This window comes from Macrotis lagotis, chromosome 3 (assembly GCF_037893015.1).
Source record: "Macrotis lagotis isolate mMagLag1 chromosome 3, bilby.v1.9.chrom.fasta, whole genome shotgun sequence".
NCBI classification, from domain to species: domain Eukaryota; kingdom Metazoa; phylum Chordata; class Mammalia; order Peramelemorphia; family Peramelidae; genus Macrotis; species Macrotis lagotis.
In genome coordinates, this window is record NC_133660.1 from 165287884 (window position 1) to 165299257 (window position 11374).

Consider the following 11374-nt stretch of genomic DNA (forward strand, 5'->3'; position numbering starts at 1 on the left):
GACTACAAAGAGAGAAGTTGTGACTTGTTCTCATCTGGTTACTAGACCACCTGAGGACCTTCAGCTCCATGGTTCCAAAAATTTTTTGATTAGGGATGAGGCTAAAGTGATGGACACAGCTTGATCCTAGTACCTGAACAAGTTCAAATGACCTGTTGTTCTATCTACCCACCCAAGTTTTTTTTGAAGATTTATTTATATGGTCCTCTCCCCAGGCCCAAAGGGAGCAACTCTTTCAAAAGTATAGGTTCATAGTCCAGCTTCAAATTGCTAAGATTTAAAATTTTTAAAGTTTACATATAACAATTTTAATTTATTCTATGAATTATGAGAGGAGGTTTATTTTTCTGTGTGTTTCAGGTGATTGATTATGTGAGAGGCTGTCCTCCCAACTGAAGGCTCCCCTTGGTCAAGTACCTATCCATTACTGGATCTTGAAATAGCTTTCTGCTGCCTCCTACTTCTGGCAGAAAACAAAATGAGACCACAGATAGAGGGGGCCATTGATCGGCAAAGAGAAGTGAAGATGGAATTTCTCTTCTATAGATACCCTCACATCTAAACTATTATAATGATCTCTTTACCTTTAGTCTCTTCAATTTATCTTGAACATCACAAGCAAATTAATTTCTCTAAAATAATGCATTTCTTTATGTATTACCCTTCTAACCCTCCATTATCCCATCCAAACAGTCCTTCGTTGGTTCCACAGTGGCAACAGGATAAACGGGCATTCAAAAACTCTAATAATCTGACTCCAATCTTCTTTTCTAGTCTTATCTCCCACTGTAATCCTATACAATCCTCTTTTCCAATTAAATTTTTATTGAGTTTTTACCTATACCCTTTCTTCTCTCCATTGAATGGAATGGAGTGAAGTGAATTTCATTGAATTGAATTGAATAATCCTCCCTTCTGCCTTTTTCACTTACATGAAGCCCACATTGTTTGGATCCTGACACCAATGGTGGTATTGGACTCATGGTGCTCCCTAACAAAAGTCCTTTTGACATGAATGAATGAATGAGAAAGTTGTTATTAAGTACTTACCATACACAAAACACTCAACACTGAGGATACAAGTAGAAAAAGAAGGGAGGTCCTGATCTCCAGGAACTTACACTCTAATTGGGGAATAGAATACATATATACATACATACATATATATATATATATATATATATATATATATATATATATATATATATATATATATATATCATAGTTTAATTGTAGTGAGGGTAGAAAATCCCAGGGGTCATTATGTGCCACTACAAGTCCAATGACAAGACTCTGGAATCCCTAGGATGCATAGAGCAGCTAACCAACAATAAGAAGCAGGGAGTGGATATAAGGAGGGGAAGGGAGATTCTGTATTCCTTCTGGAAGGAGTAGGGATAAATGTTTAGTGTCCACCATGAGGAAGAAAGGGGATGTAGAAATTGGCCAGAAGACTGGTGATGGGTTCAAGGACAGGGCAAAGTAGAAAATGAGATCCTGTTTATGCCAGGGTTTGAAATATGGCAGGATATGACTTGCTAAGAAGGACTGGGATGCATTCAAATGTTCATATTGTTTGTCAAGTTCAAAGCAATAACAAATAATTATTTTTAAAAGGGGAAAGAGGGGGAGACTAGAGCTGGTAGGGCTTTGTTAGTATTATAGGTTCAACTGCTGTTAAGTAGATTGTCTTAGCCCAAACCAGCTGACAAAAGGACTAATTAGGCCCTTGACACAAATCCAGAAAATCCATTAGAGTTTAACATAGGGTTTTAAGGGTAAGCAGGAAGTCTAGAGGGTAAAGAGATCTTTTTTCTCTCCCAATCAGAGGCTATAGGAAAAAGCAAAGCCTAAAGATGCATAATCTCTCAAAGGCTTTCAAGGTATGTATAAATTTTATGTTGAAGATGAGATGTAGGGGAATGATTATTAGATTTAGAGTCAGCGACTATGTTTCATTTCATAGGTCTTGCTATATACAACTCATGTGATTTTGGTTGGGTAAGATACCTCCTAACTTGGGGGTCTCATTTTCCTTTTCTGTAAAATGAAAGAGGTATGGGCTAGGGTTCCCTCTATTTCTAAATCCTGTGGTCTGTGAAAGTATGCTGTACTCTAACTTGAATAATGCCTTTGATAACATTTTGTTGGAACTTTCTGAGAATAATATGTTTTGTTCTGGGTTTTTTTTTTAATCACTAAGATAGAAGAGGTCTCCTGTATATAGAAATTACTTGTCTAAAATGCTTTCTTTGTATCCTGATTTTTTTTAGGATTATGTGAATGATGAAAAGTTACTGTAAGAGAAAGAGGCTTTGATCTGCTTGACCACTGCTAATTTCCTAAAGAAATTCTCTCCCCCACATTTCCTTGCTTGGACATACATTTCATACTATAGAAATGAGTATTTAATCAACCTCTCTTTGTAGTCTTAGAAGCTTATAACACTACAAAGGAAGCTTTGACTATTTTCAAATGACCACTCAGAGGGTTCTGATTTAAGGACCATTTAGTGGTCCTTATCATGTGAATATATATATATATATACATATATATCATGTGAATATAGTATCTTAGTAGTCATCATTTCAGTTAGATCTGATCTTGATAGAAGTGTTTTCAAGATGGTGGCTCATGTGGGGGCAGTTGGCTACAACAGAAGGTGGAGTGGGGAAGGAAATCAGTTACAGATCCTCAAAATGCAAAACAAAATTAATATCAGCAGCTCTGATCTTAAGTGAGTAAAACCAGAGGTGGTATCAGATTATCTGAAACTCTGATCCATTGGATTAACTCACATGGCTCTGATAAGAACTTCCAAAGCTTGAACTTTCTCAACCAGGAAAAATAAATTCACTCTCATGTGCTGTAATTATACAGTTTGGGTCCAAAAGGTCAAAACTTGGAGCTTAGCTTTTTTATGTCCCACAACTCCCTATTATGTAGTACTTAATTATTTACAAAATGCTTTCCCCAACACTTTTTCATTTGATACTCAAAACAATTCTGTGAGCCAAGGTGGACAGGAATTATGATCTGTGGCATATTGGAAAGATGCTGGTTGTAAAGTCAGAAGAACTAGGTTCAAATCCTATCTCTGACCTTGGACAAATCACTTTGCTTCCTGAAGCCTCAGTTTTCTCATCTGTAAAATGAGAGCTTTGAACTAGAGGAAAAGACTGAGATACTTTGAGTTCTCAGTGAACTACTATCTGAGGGAAGGGAGTCAGAAAGTGAGCAATATGGGAGAAAAAAAGAATATATTATGAAATATCTCAGGAGGAAAAAGCACAAAGACCTTGAGTAAAACCAAATAAACCAAAAGGAAAAACATTAACAACAGAAAAAAGCACAGCCTACAGATCTAGTAAATAAGTTCAAGTATCTATGAGTAAATATTGCAAAACAAAGGAAAATGATTCAACTTGATGAGGCAGCAAACTCTTTGATCTTGAGAAGAACATAGAATCACATACAACCCACTATTCTTGAATGGTTTAAAAGAGAAATGAGAATTGTGAGAGCAGAATTTATGTCCTATTCAGGAAAAAGCAAAATAGGAAAACTTGGATTTGCAGTTACTAGTCTCACTTAAGAAACAAAAGCTAGAACAACTGATTGAGAATACATACATACATAATTTGAAGGAGAGAACAAAAGCAATAACTCTAAAAGAAATTATGTTCTCTATAAAGCAATGACTGGTCTCCTAGAAGAAAATAACAAGTCAAAAAGCCAGAATACCATAATATAAGAAATAATATAAGAAAACTATCCGGAACTTCTGAATACAGAAAACAAAGTGACAATTGAAAGAATTCATAGATCCCCTTCAGGAAAAAAACTGCAACACAAATAAAAACCTAAAGTTTTGAGTTCCAAGACATGGACTGGTTTTTATTTAGGTATTTAACATTTCCACTGAGAAATAACAAATTCTGCAAGCAACTAGGAGAAAGAATTTTATATAACAAAGAACTAAAATTCAAATTATACAAAACTATTCTGCATTCACCAGAAAACACAGGAAGGAATGGGATCTTGTTTTCCAATGTTGAATATAGCTAAAGATGTAACCTGAAGTGATCCTACTCTGTAAATCTGAGCTTAATCATAAATAGCAAAAGACTGATAATAAAGAAATATTCAAAATATTCTTAGAAAGAAAACCAGATCTGAAGAGGCAAATAACTTAAACACTGCAGACACTAGGAATGCAGGAAGGGTGAAAATTTCAATGACAACAAAGTGAAACTATGGAGACCAGTAGAGACTTCTTTACAAGTATTTATAAGGAGACCACAGTGAAGGCAGAAATCAGACTCAAGTGATAGTGGAGGGGGTAGGTGTAGAGCTATATACACCTCACCTATAAGTGAATGAAAGGTAGAATTAAACTATAAGACAGGAGAGTGCATGAAAGAGGAAGAAGAGGATAAAGGGTGATATGCCTTGGTCAAGTTGTAGGCTAGCAATGAAAAGAATGTAATTCCTATGATTTTTCAGGAAAAAGAGAATCTGCAGGGGGAGAAGGAAGGAAGTGGGGTGGAGAGGAGGGGAAAAGGAGGAGACAAGGAGGTCTACTTTTAGTGGGGAAGAAGTGCCACAAATGAATGATCCAATGGGTTGAGAAATGTTTTGAGTCACATAATGTCTCAAGAATTTGATACTTGGGGAGACCACTAATCCTATGTCAGGAAGGGAGAGGTAAGTGGAGCTCCTGGGGGCAGTTGATACCTGGAGGAGAAAGAGGTTAAGGATGTAGAGGGGAATGGGGAAAACTGGGAGAAAAGATGACCCAGGGCATAGCTTTATAATTAGGACATGATGGAGGGTGCTGCCATGGGACAGTGTCTTCTCCATCACCTACAGGAATTGGCATTTTTCTGGGAGTGAAGCATGATGGAAAATGGTCAGCCAAGGAACAAACATTAACAGACAGTAGAAGAAACTGCTTATAGAAGAAAATAAAATGAATATCTTAGAAGTTTTGATTCTATGAAGAAAGCAGAGAATAGAGAGGGTCTAGATAAATATATGGGATAAGAACCAGAGAATAAAGGTCTAGAGACAGAAAAGGAGGAATGGAGAAATGGACATGGAAAAAAGAGATGGAAAGAAATCCTCTCTGGAAAGGAGCACCAAAAAAATAGAAAGTTTAAAACTAATGCATAGGACAAGTTGAAAGGTCAAAGAGGAAGTGATATCTTCTTGACTGGCTCAGATGAAAAAATGGGAAGGAATTAAATAACCAGATCAAACTAGGAAAGGAAAAAAAATTAATAAGCAAAATTCCAAAGGGAAAGAGGTAACCAAATGGGAGGGAGAAATGATCTGAGGTAAAGGGAAGAGAGCCAGTGGGAAGAGGGCAAGCTTTAAAAAGATTAAACTTAAGTACCTGAAGAGACACAGTAATGTGTTTACAGTAGAAGAGGGGTGGGGGGGAAATCACAACTTGTAAAGTATTTTGAAAACAAAGGTCCATACAAATGCCAGCTATTATTATTATTATTACTAGACACAGAGGACTTCCTTTCTGAGTTTATAAATCCCTGTGGATCTATAGATGCTTTCCATAAGCATCTCAGAAGCAAAGATAACTACTTTGTTCTCAATCACCTGTTTAATGCTTTTAAGTCAGGGGATTCTCAGGAAATAAGGACAGCTGGGTGGTGGCAGTGGACAGAGCAATGGGCCTGGAGTCAGAAAGATTCATCTTCCTAAGTTTGAATCTGACCACTTAGTAGCTATGTGATCCTGGGCAAGTCACTTAATCCTGTTAACCTCAATTTCCTCATCTGAAAAGTAGAAAAGGAAATGGCAAAACACTCCAGTGTCTTTGCCAAGAAAACTCCAAAATGGTATCAAGGAAGAGTTGGATACAACTGAAAAATTGGACTGAACAACAACATTCTTTTTAAAAAAAAATTATTTTTTTAATATTTTATTTATTTGTTTTTCCAGCTACATGCAATAATAGTTCATACCAATCATTTTTTTTTCAAAGTTTTCAGTTTTACATTTTTTTCTCCCTCCCTCCTTTTCCTTCCTCCTCCCCTGACAGAAAACAATCTGATATAGGCTCCACATTTTATAACTATTCTAAACAATAGATCAATATTGATGAAACTGTGAGAGAAGAATCAAATCCACATGGAAGAAAGAAAACATGAGAGGAAAAAAATGGCATAATATATAACACAAATTTTAAAAATTAAAGACAAGCTTTGGTCTTCATTTAAACCTCAAAGTTCCTTTTTCTAGATAAAGATGATATTTTCCATCATAAATATTTTAAAATTATCTTTAATTATTGGACTGCTGAAATGAGCAAGTTCATCATAATTGTTCATCACTCTATGTTAACAAAAACATCCTTAAGATATAGCCTCTCAGGGCGGCTAGGTGGTGTAGTGGATAAAGCACTGGCCCTGGAGTCAGAAGTACCTGGGTTCAAATCCAGTCCCAGACAGTTAATAATTACCTAGCTGTGTGACCTTGGGCAAGCCACTTAACCCTGTTTGCCTTACAAAAAAAAAGACCTAAAAAAAAAAAAAGATATAGCCTCTTGGGCGACTGGGTGGCATAGTGGATAGAGCACCGGCCCTGGAGTCAGGAGTACCTGAGTTCAAATCTGGCCTCAGACACTCACTCATGGTCATGGGCAAGCCACTTAACCCCATTGCCTTGCAAAAACTAAAAAAAAAAAAGACAACTTCTCAATGGTTTGCTTTCTTGGTAGCTTAATGTGTAGTGACTATAATGAACACAGTTGAATAACCTCTCAGATCCCATTCCTAGTACTGATTCCACTTTGTAATCCCTTACTTGTCATTCCTCCACTGAGCCTTTCTTCGGTGACCTTGAGTTCTTACAGGCTTTGCCAGTGGAGTAGGATTTGTGGCAGAATCTACTAATGTAGAAGGGCTTTAAGTATGTCTGTTGTCTAAGGAGAAACCCAAGTTAGGAGAAACTCAAAACTGGGTTGACTGTAGGATTTTTTAATTTCTCAGATTTAGAGCATCTCAGAGACCATCTCAATCACAAAAAACTAGAACTTGGAAGTCTATTAATAATCACTGTTTCTTAGATGATGCTTTATGAAATTCAAAGCTCTTTGTATCCCTGACCTAATGTTTAAACAATCCTGTGTGGTAGGAGGTAGTACAGATATTATTAAATCCATTTAGCAGATGTAGAAAATGAGGCATGGAAAAGGCAAATGACAAACTGCACAGCTATTAAGTGGTAGAGCAGGAATTCAGATTCAATCAGATCTGTTGCCAGATGTGCTGTCAGTTCCATTATACTACCACCACCTCCATGTATTGAAGCAAGTGGGACCTGAAACTCAGAGCTCTTCTGTCTTTCCCCTTTATCCAACCCCCTGAACACAGATGGGTTACCTCTAAGAAAGAGGCCAAGTCAATTCCTATGATACTAGGTCACGTGGAAGAGGTTCTAGAAGCATCAGCTCTCTGCTTCTCCATCTGCTCCCAAAGTTTCAGGTGCAAAATATAGAGCTCCCCCTTCTGAGACTCCTTGGAAAAGGCCAAGATTCCCTCTGGGCTGATAAAATCCTGTCTCCAGTGAGGCTAGTTTTTAAAATTGCTCTGAGGATTTCAGAGGAGCATCACAAAGATGACTGCTTAGAAGCTCTGGGAAAGGTTTGCAAGCCCAGATACATTTCAGCCATCAGTTTCACAAAATGAAATGATTTCTCCCGTCATTTAGCAAAAAGCCCATGGTCACCAGGGCATGTTTCCCACAAGCTTCTAATCAAATTTAGAAAATATGCAAAACAAATGTAATTTTCATCACACATGTCACTTAACACACTGCTCTGATTATGTGTTATCAGACCCCATCAACTCAGACTACTGAAGGGCACCCTATTAGATGTGGTCCGTTGCCTGGTCTAGCTCAAGTTACTGAGTTTTGCTTTAACTGCCAGAAACACACACACTATCCCTCCTCAGGACACAGCAACTGAATCGAATCAAATACCATTAGGCATATTGTGGATGCACTTTAAGGACTTTTGAAAGCCAGTAACTAAGCAAAGCATTTAAATGAAAAACAGAGGGGAGTTGTAACAAAGATCTGGTGACTCCCAGGTGAATGAACCAACCCTATAAACTCACCAGACTTCTAATTCAATTCTTTAACTCCCCCTTCCCAAATTAATCCTGCTCCTAACATTCCTATTTTTGTCAATGGCACCAGCAGTCTCGCAGTCATGGGCGCTGGGCACCTACCTCTGGATCATTTCTTACATTCTTACATTGTATAGAGCTATTGATTCTATTTCCACAATCTCTCTCACACCTCTTTCATTCCACTCCCATGACCATTAGCTAGTCAGGTCCTCATTCCTTCCCACCTCAACTATTGAAATAGCCCTGTAATGGTCTTTCTTGTCTCTGTTATACTCACTCTCTAATCCATCCTTCACACCACTGACAGATTAATAGTCCTACAGCACACTTCCTATAATGTCACTTCCCTAATGAAAAGCTGCAATGGCTCCCCATCGTCTACTGAATCAAGTCCAAATTTCTTAATCTTACACCTGAGGCCCTCTGAAATCTGACTCCAGGCTACAAACTTTAAAAAATTTTTGAATATATTTGTATGGTGTAGTAAAAAAGAAGTACGTGTCCTAAATGAAGAAAGAGATAGTTCCATAGTGCTCTGCTTGGAGGAGAACACATCTGGACTCATTGTATTTAATTCTCTATATCCAATTTTATATAGAAGATATACAGATTTTTAGACTATCTAGAGAAAGATGACTGAGAGAATTGAGAGCCATATCATATGATAATTGTTTCTAGAGACTTGTAGCTGTTTAACTAGGAGAAGACCAAATTTAGAGTAGATGTGATAGTGGTCTATAAATTCTTCAAGGGCTGTCATATGCAATTGAGATTAGCCTGGTATTGCTTGTCTCCAGTGAGCAAAACTAGCATTAATTTGTTGAAGTTGCCAAAAAAAGCAGATTGAGATTAAAATAAAGTAAAACTTTCTTTTTTTATTTTAAACTGAAGTACAAAAATAAGAAAAAATTGTCACGTGCTCAGCAAAACATGAGGATTCATAATATAGAGCAATAAATTTCCATTTCAACAAAGCCTATATAATAAATACTGCACATTGTTTTCAAAATTGTCCATTTAGTCTTTGCTTGCTTTTAGGTTTTCTTTTCTTCTCTGCTGTGCATTGTTTATTTTTCCCCCTCTTTCTCTCCCCAGGCAACAAGTGTGGATATATGTATACATTTACAAATATGTAAACATATTCACATATACATACAAATATATACATACACCCATATATGCAGTCATATATATGTTCATATGCACATATATATTGTAAGTATATATTTACATATATATACTTAGATATATATATTCATAGATATCTATGTATTTGGTTTGTGTCTTATCTTTCACTTTTATAACTTTTCCTAAAAGTAACAACCACTCCTCACTACTCTACTTCTCATTACTTTGTCCTGTTCTTTAATTTACTGCTCATTCAAGAATCCTTCCCTTATATACCCTTCTATATCCCTGTTCCTATTAATGTACTCTTCTGTATACCCACTATCCTATTCCTTTGCCCTCTCAGTAACTTTCTTATCCCTCTTCTTATTTCTTTCTGAACTTAAAAGGTTTTTATACATCTATCTATCATCTATCTATCTATCTATCTATCTATCTATCTATCTATCTATCATCTATCTATCTATCATCTGCATTGTTCCTTCTTTAATCTACTCCAAATGAGAATAGGTTTCCAGAACTACTAGTTCTCCTCCATTTAATTCCTCTGTGGCAATTCTTCCTCTCACACCTTATTTGTAGAAGATGCTCTTTTTTTTATAAATCTTTTTCTACACCAGTTTACTTTTTAGAATTTCAGTCAGTTTTACTAAATCTTTCCTTCAAACTACTCAATTAATAATTACAATTTTGGACATATGGTTTACATTTCCAGGTATAAACAGTAAACAATTTGTCTTTATTGAGTCCCTTGTAATTAGTCTTTGATGTTTTCCTTATATTTCTCTTGGATCTTGTAGGTCAAATTTTTTTTTATTAAACTCAGGTTTTTTGGCAACAGAATTCTGAAAATTGGGCAGTTCATTGAATGTCCATTTTGGTTGTTGATGTTCAGGATTATGCCTAACTTTGCTGGGTGTTATTTTCTGCTGCAACCCCAGTTCTTTTGCTCTTTGATATGTAGTGTTCCAAGAGCTGCAGTCTTTAAACGTAGCTGATGCTAGGTCTTGAGTAACACTAATCGTGGATTCACCGTATTTGAATTGTTTTTTTCCTTGTTGCTTTTAATATTTTCTCCTTAACCTGGGAATTTTGGAGTTTGGCTTTGATATTCCAGTTGATTTTCTTCTTAGGATCCTTTTCAGTTGGTGATAAGTGATTTTTTTTTCCTATTTCTTCTTTCAGGTAGTTTGAGAATTCTTATTTTTTTCTTGATCTTGATTTCTTTTTCTTATGCATATTTCCCATTCTATTTTTTCTGATTTTTTTTTATATTTTGTGTTATTACTTCTTCATCTTTATAGCTTCACTGGCTTCCCCTTGCCAATTTTAATTTTCAAGGAGTCATTTTCTTCCTTAAGATTCTGATCTCCTTTTCTAGGTGTTTAACTTTCTTTTCGTGATCATCTTGTTTTTCTTTGATTGCTCTTATTTTTTTTAACTTTTCTTCAATCTTTTGATTTTTGAAGTCTTTTTTGAGTTCTATAAATTCTTTTTGAACAGGTAGCCATTTGACATTACTCTTTGGGGTAGGAGAGGCTTTTTTTGCTTCAGTTTCTTCCTTTGAAGATGAACCCCAGTCTTTTCAGTTCCCATAGTAACTGTCTATGGTTGAATTCTTTCTCCTTTGCCTACTCTTTTTTTAAGAAAGATTTTTATTTATTTTGAGTTTTACAATTTTCCCCCTATTCTTGCTTCCCCCCCCAGAAGGCAGCCTGTTAGTCTTTACATTGTTTCCATGGTATACATCGATCTAAGTTGAATGTGATGAGAGAGAAATCATATCCTTTTTTTTTTTTTTTGCAAGGCAAATGGGGTTAAGTGGCTTGCCCAAGGCCACACAGCTAGGTAATTATTAAGTGTCTGAGACCGGATTTGAACCCAGGTACTCCTGACTCCAGGGCCAGTGCTTTATCCACTGCACCACCTAGCCGCCCCTGAGAAATCATATCCTTAAGGAAGAAAAATAAAGTATAAGACATAGCAAAATTACATAATAAGATATATATTTTTTCTAAATTGAAGGTAATAGTCTTTGGTCTTTGTTCAAACTCCGCAATTCTTTCTTTGGCTACAGATGGTATTCT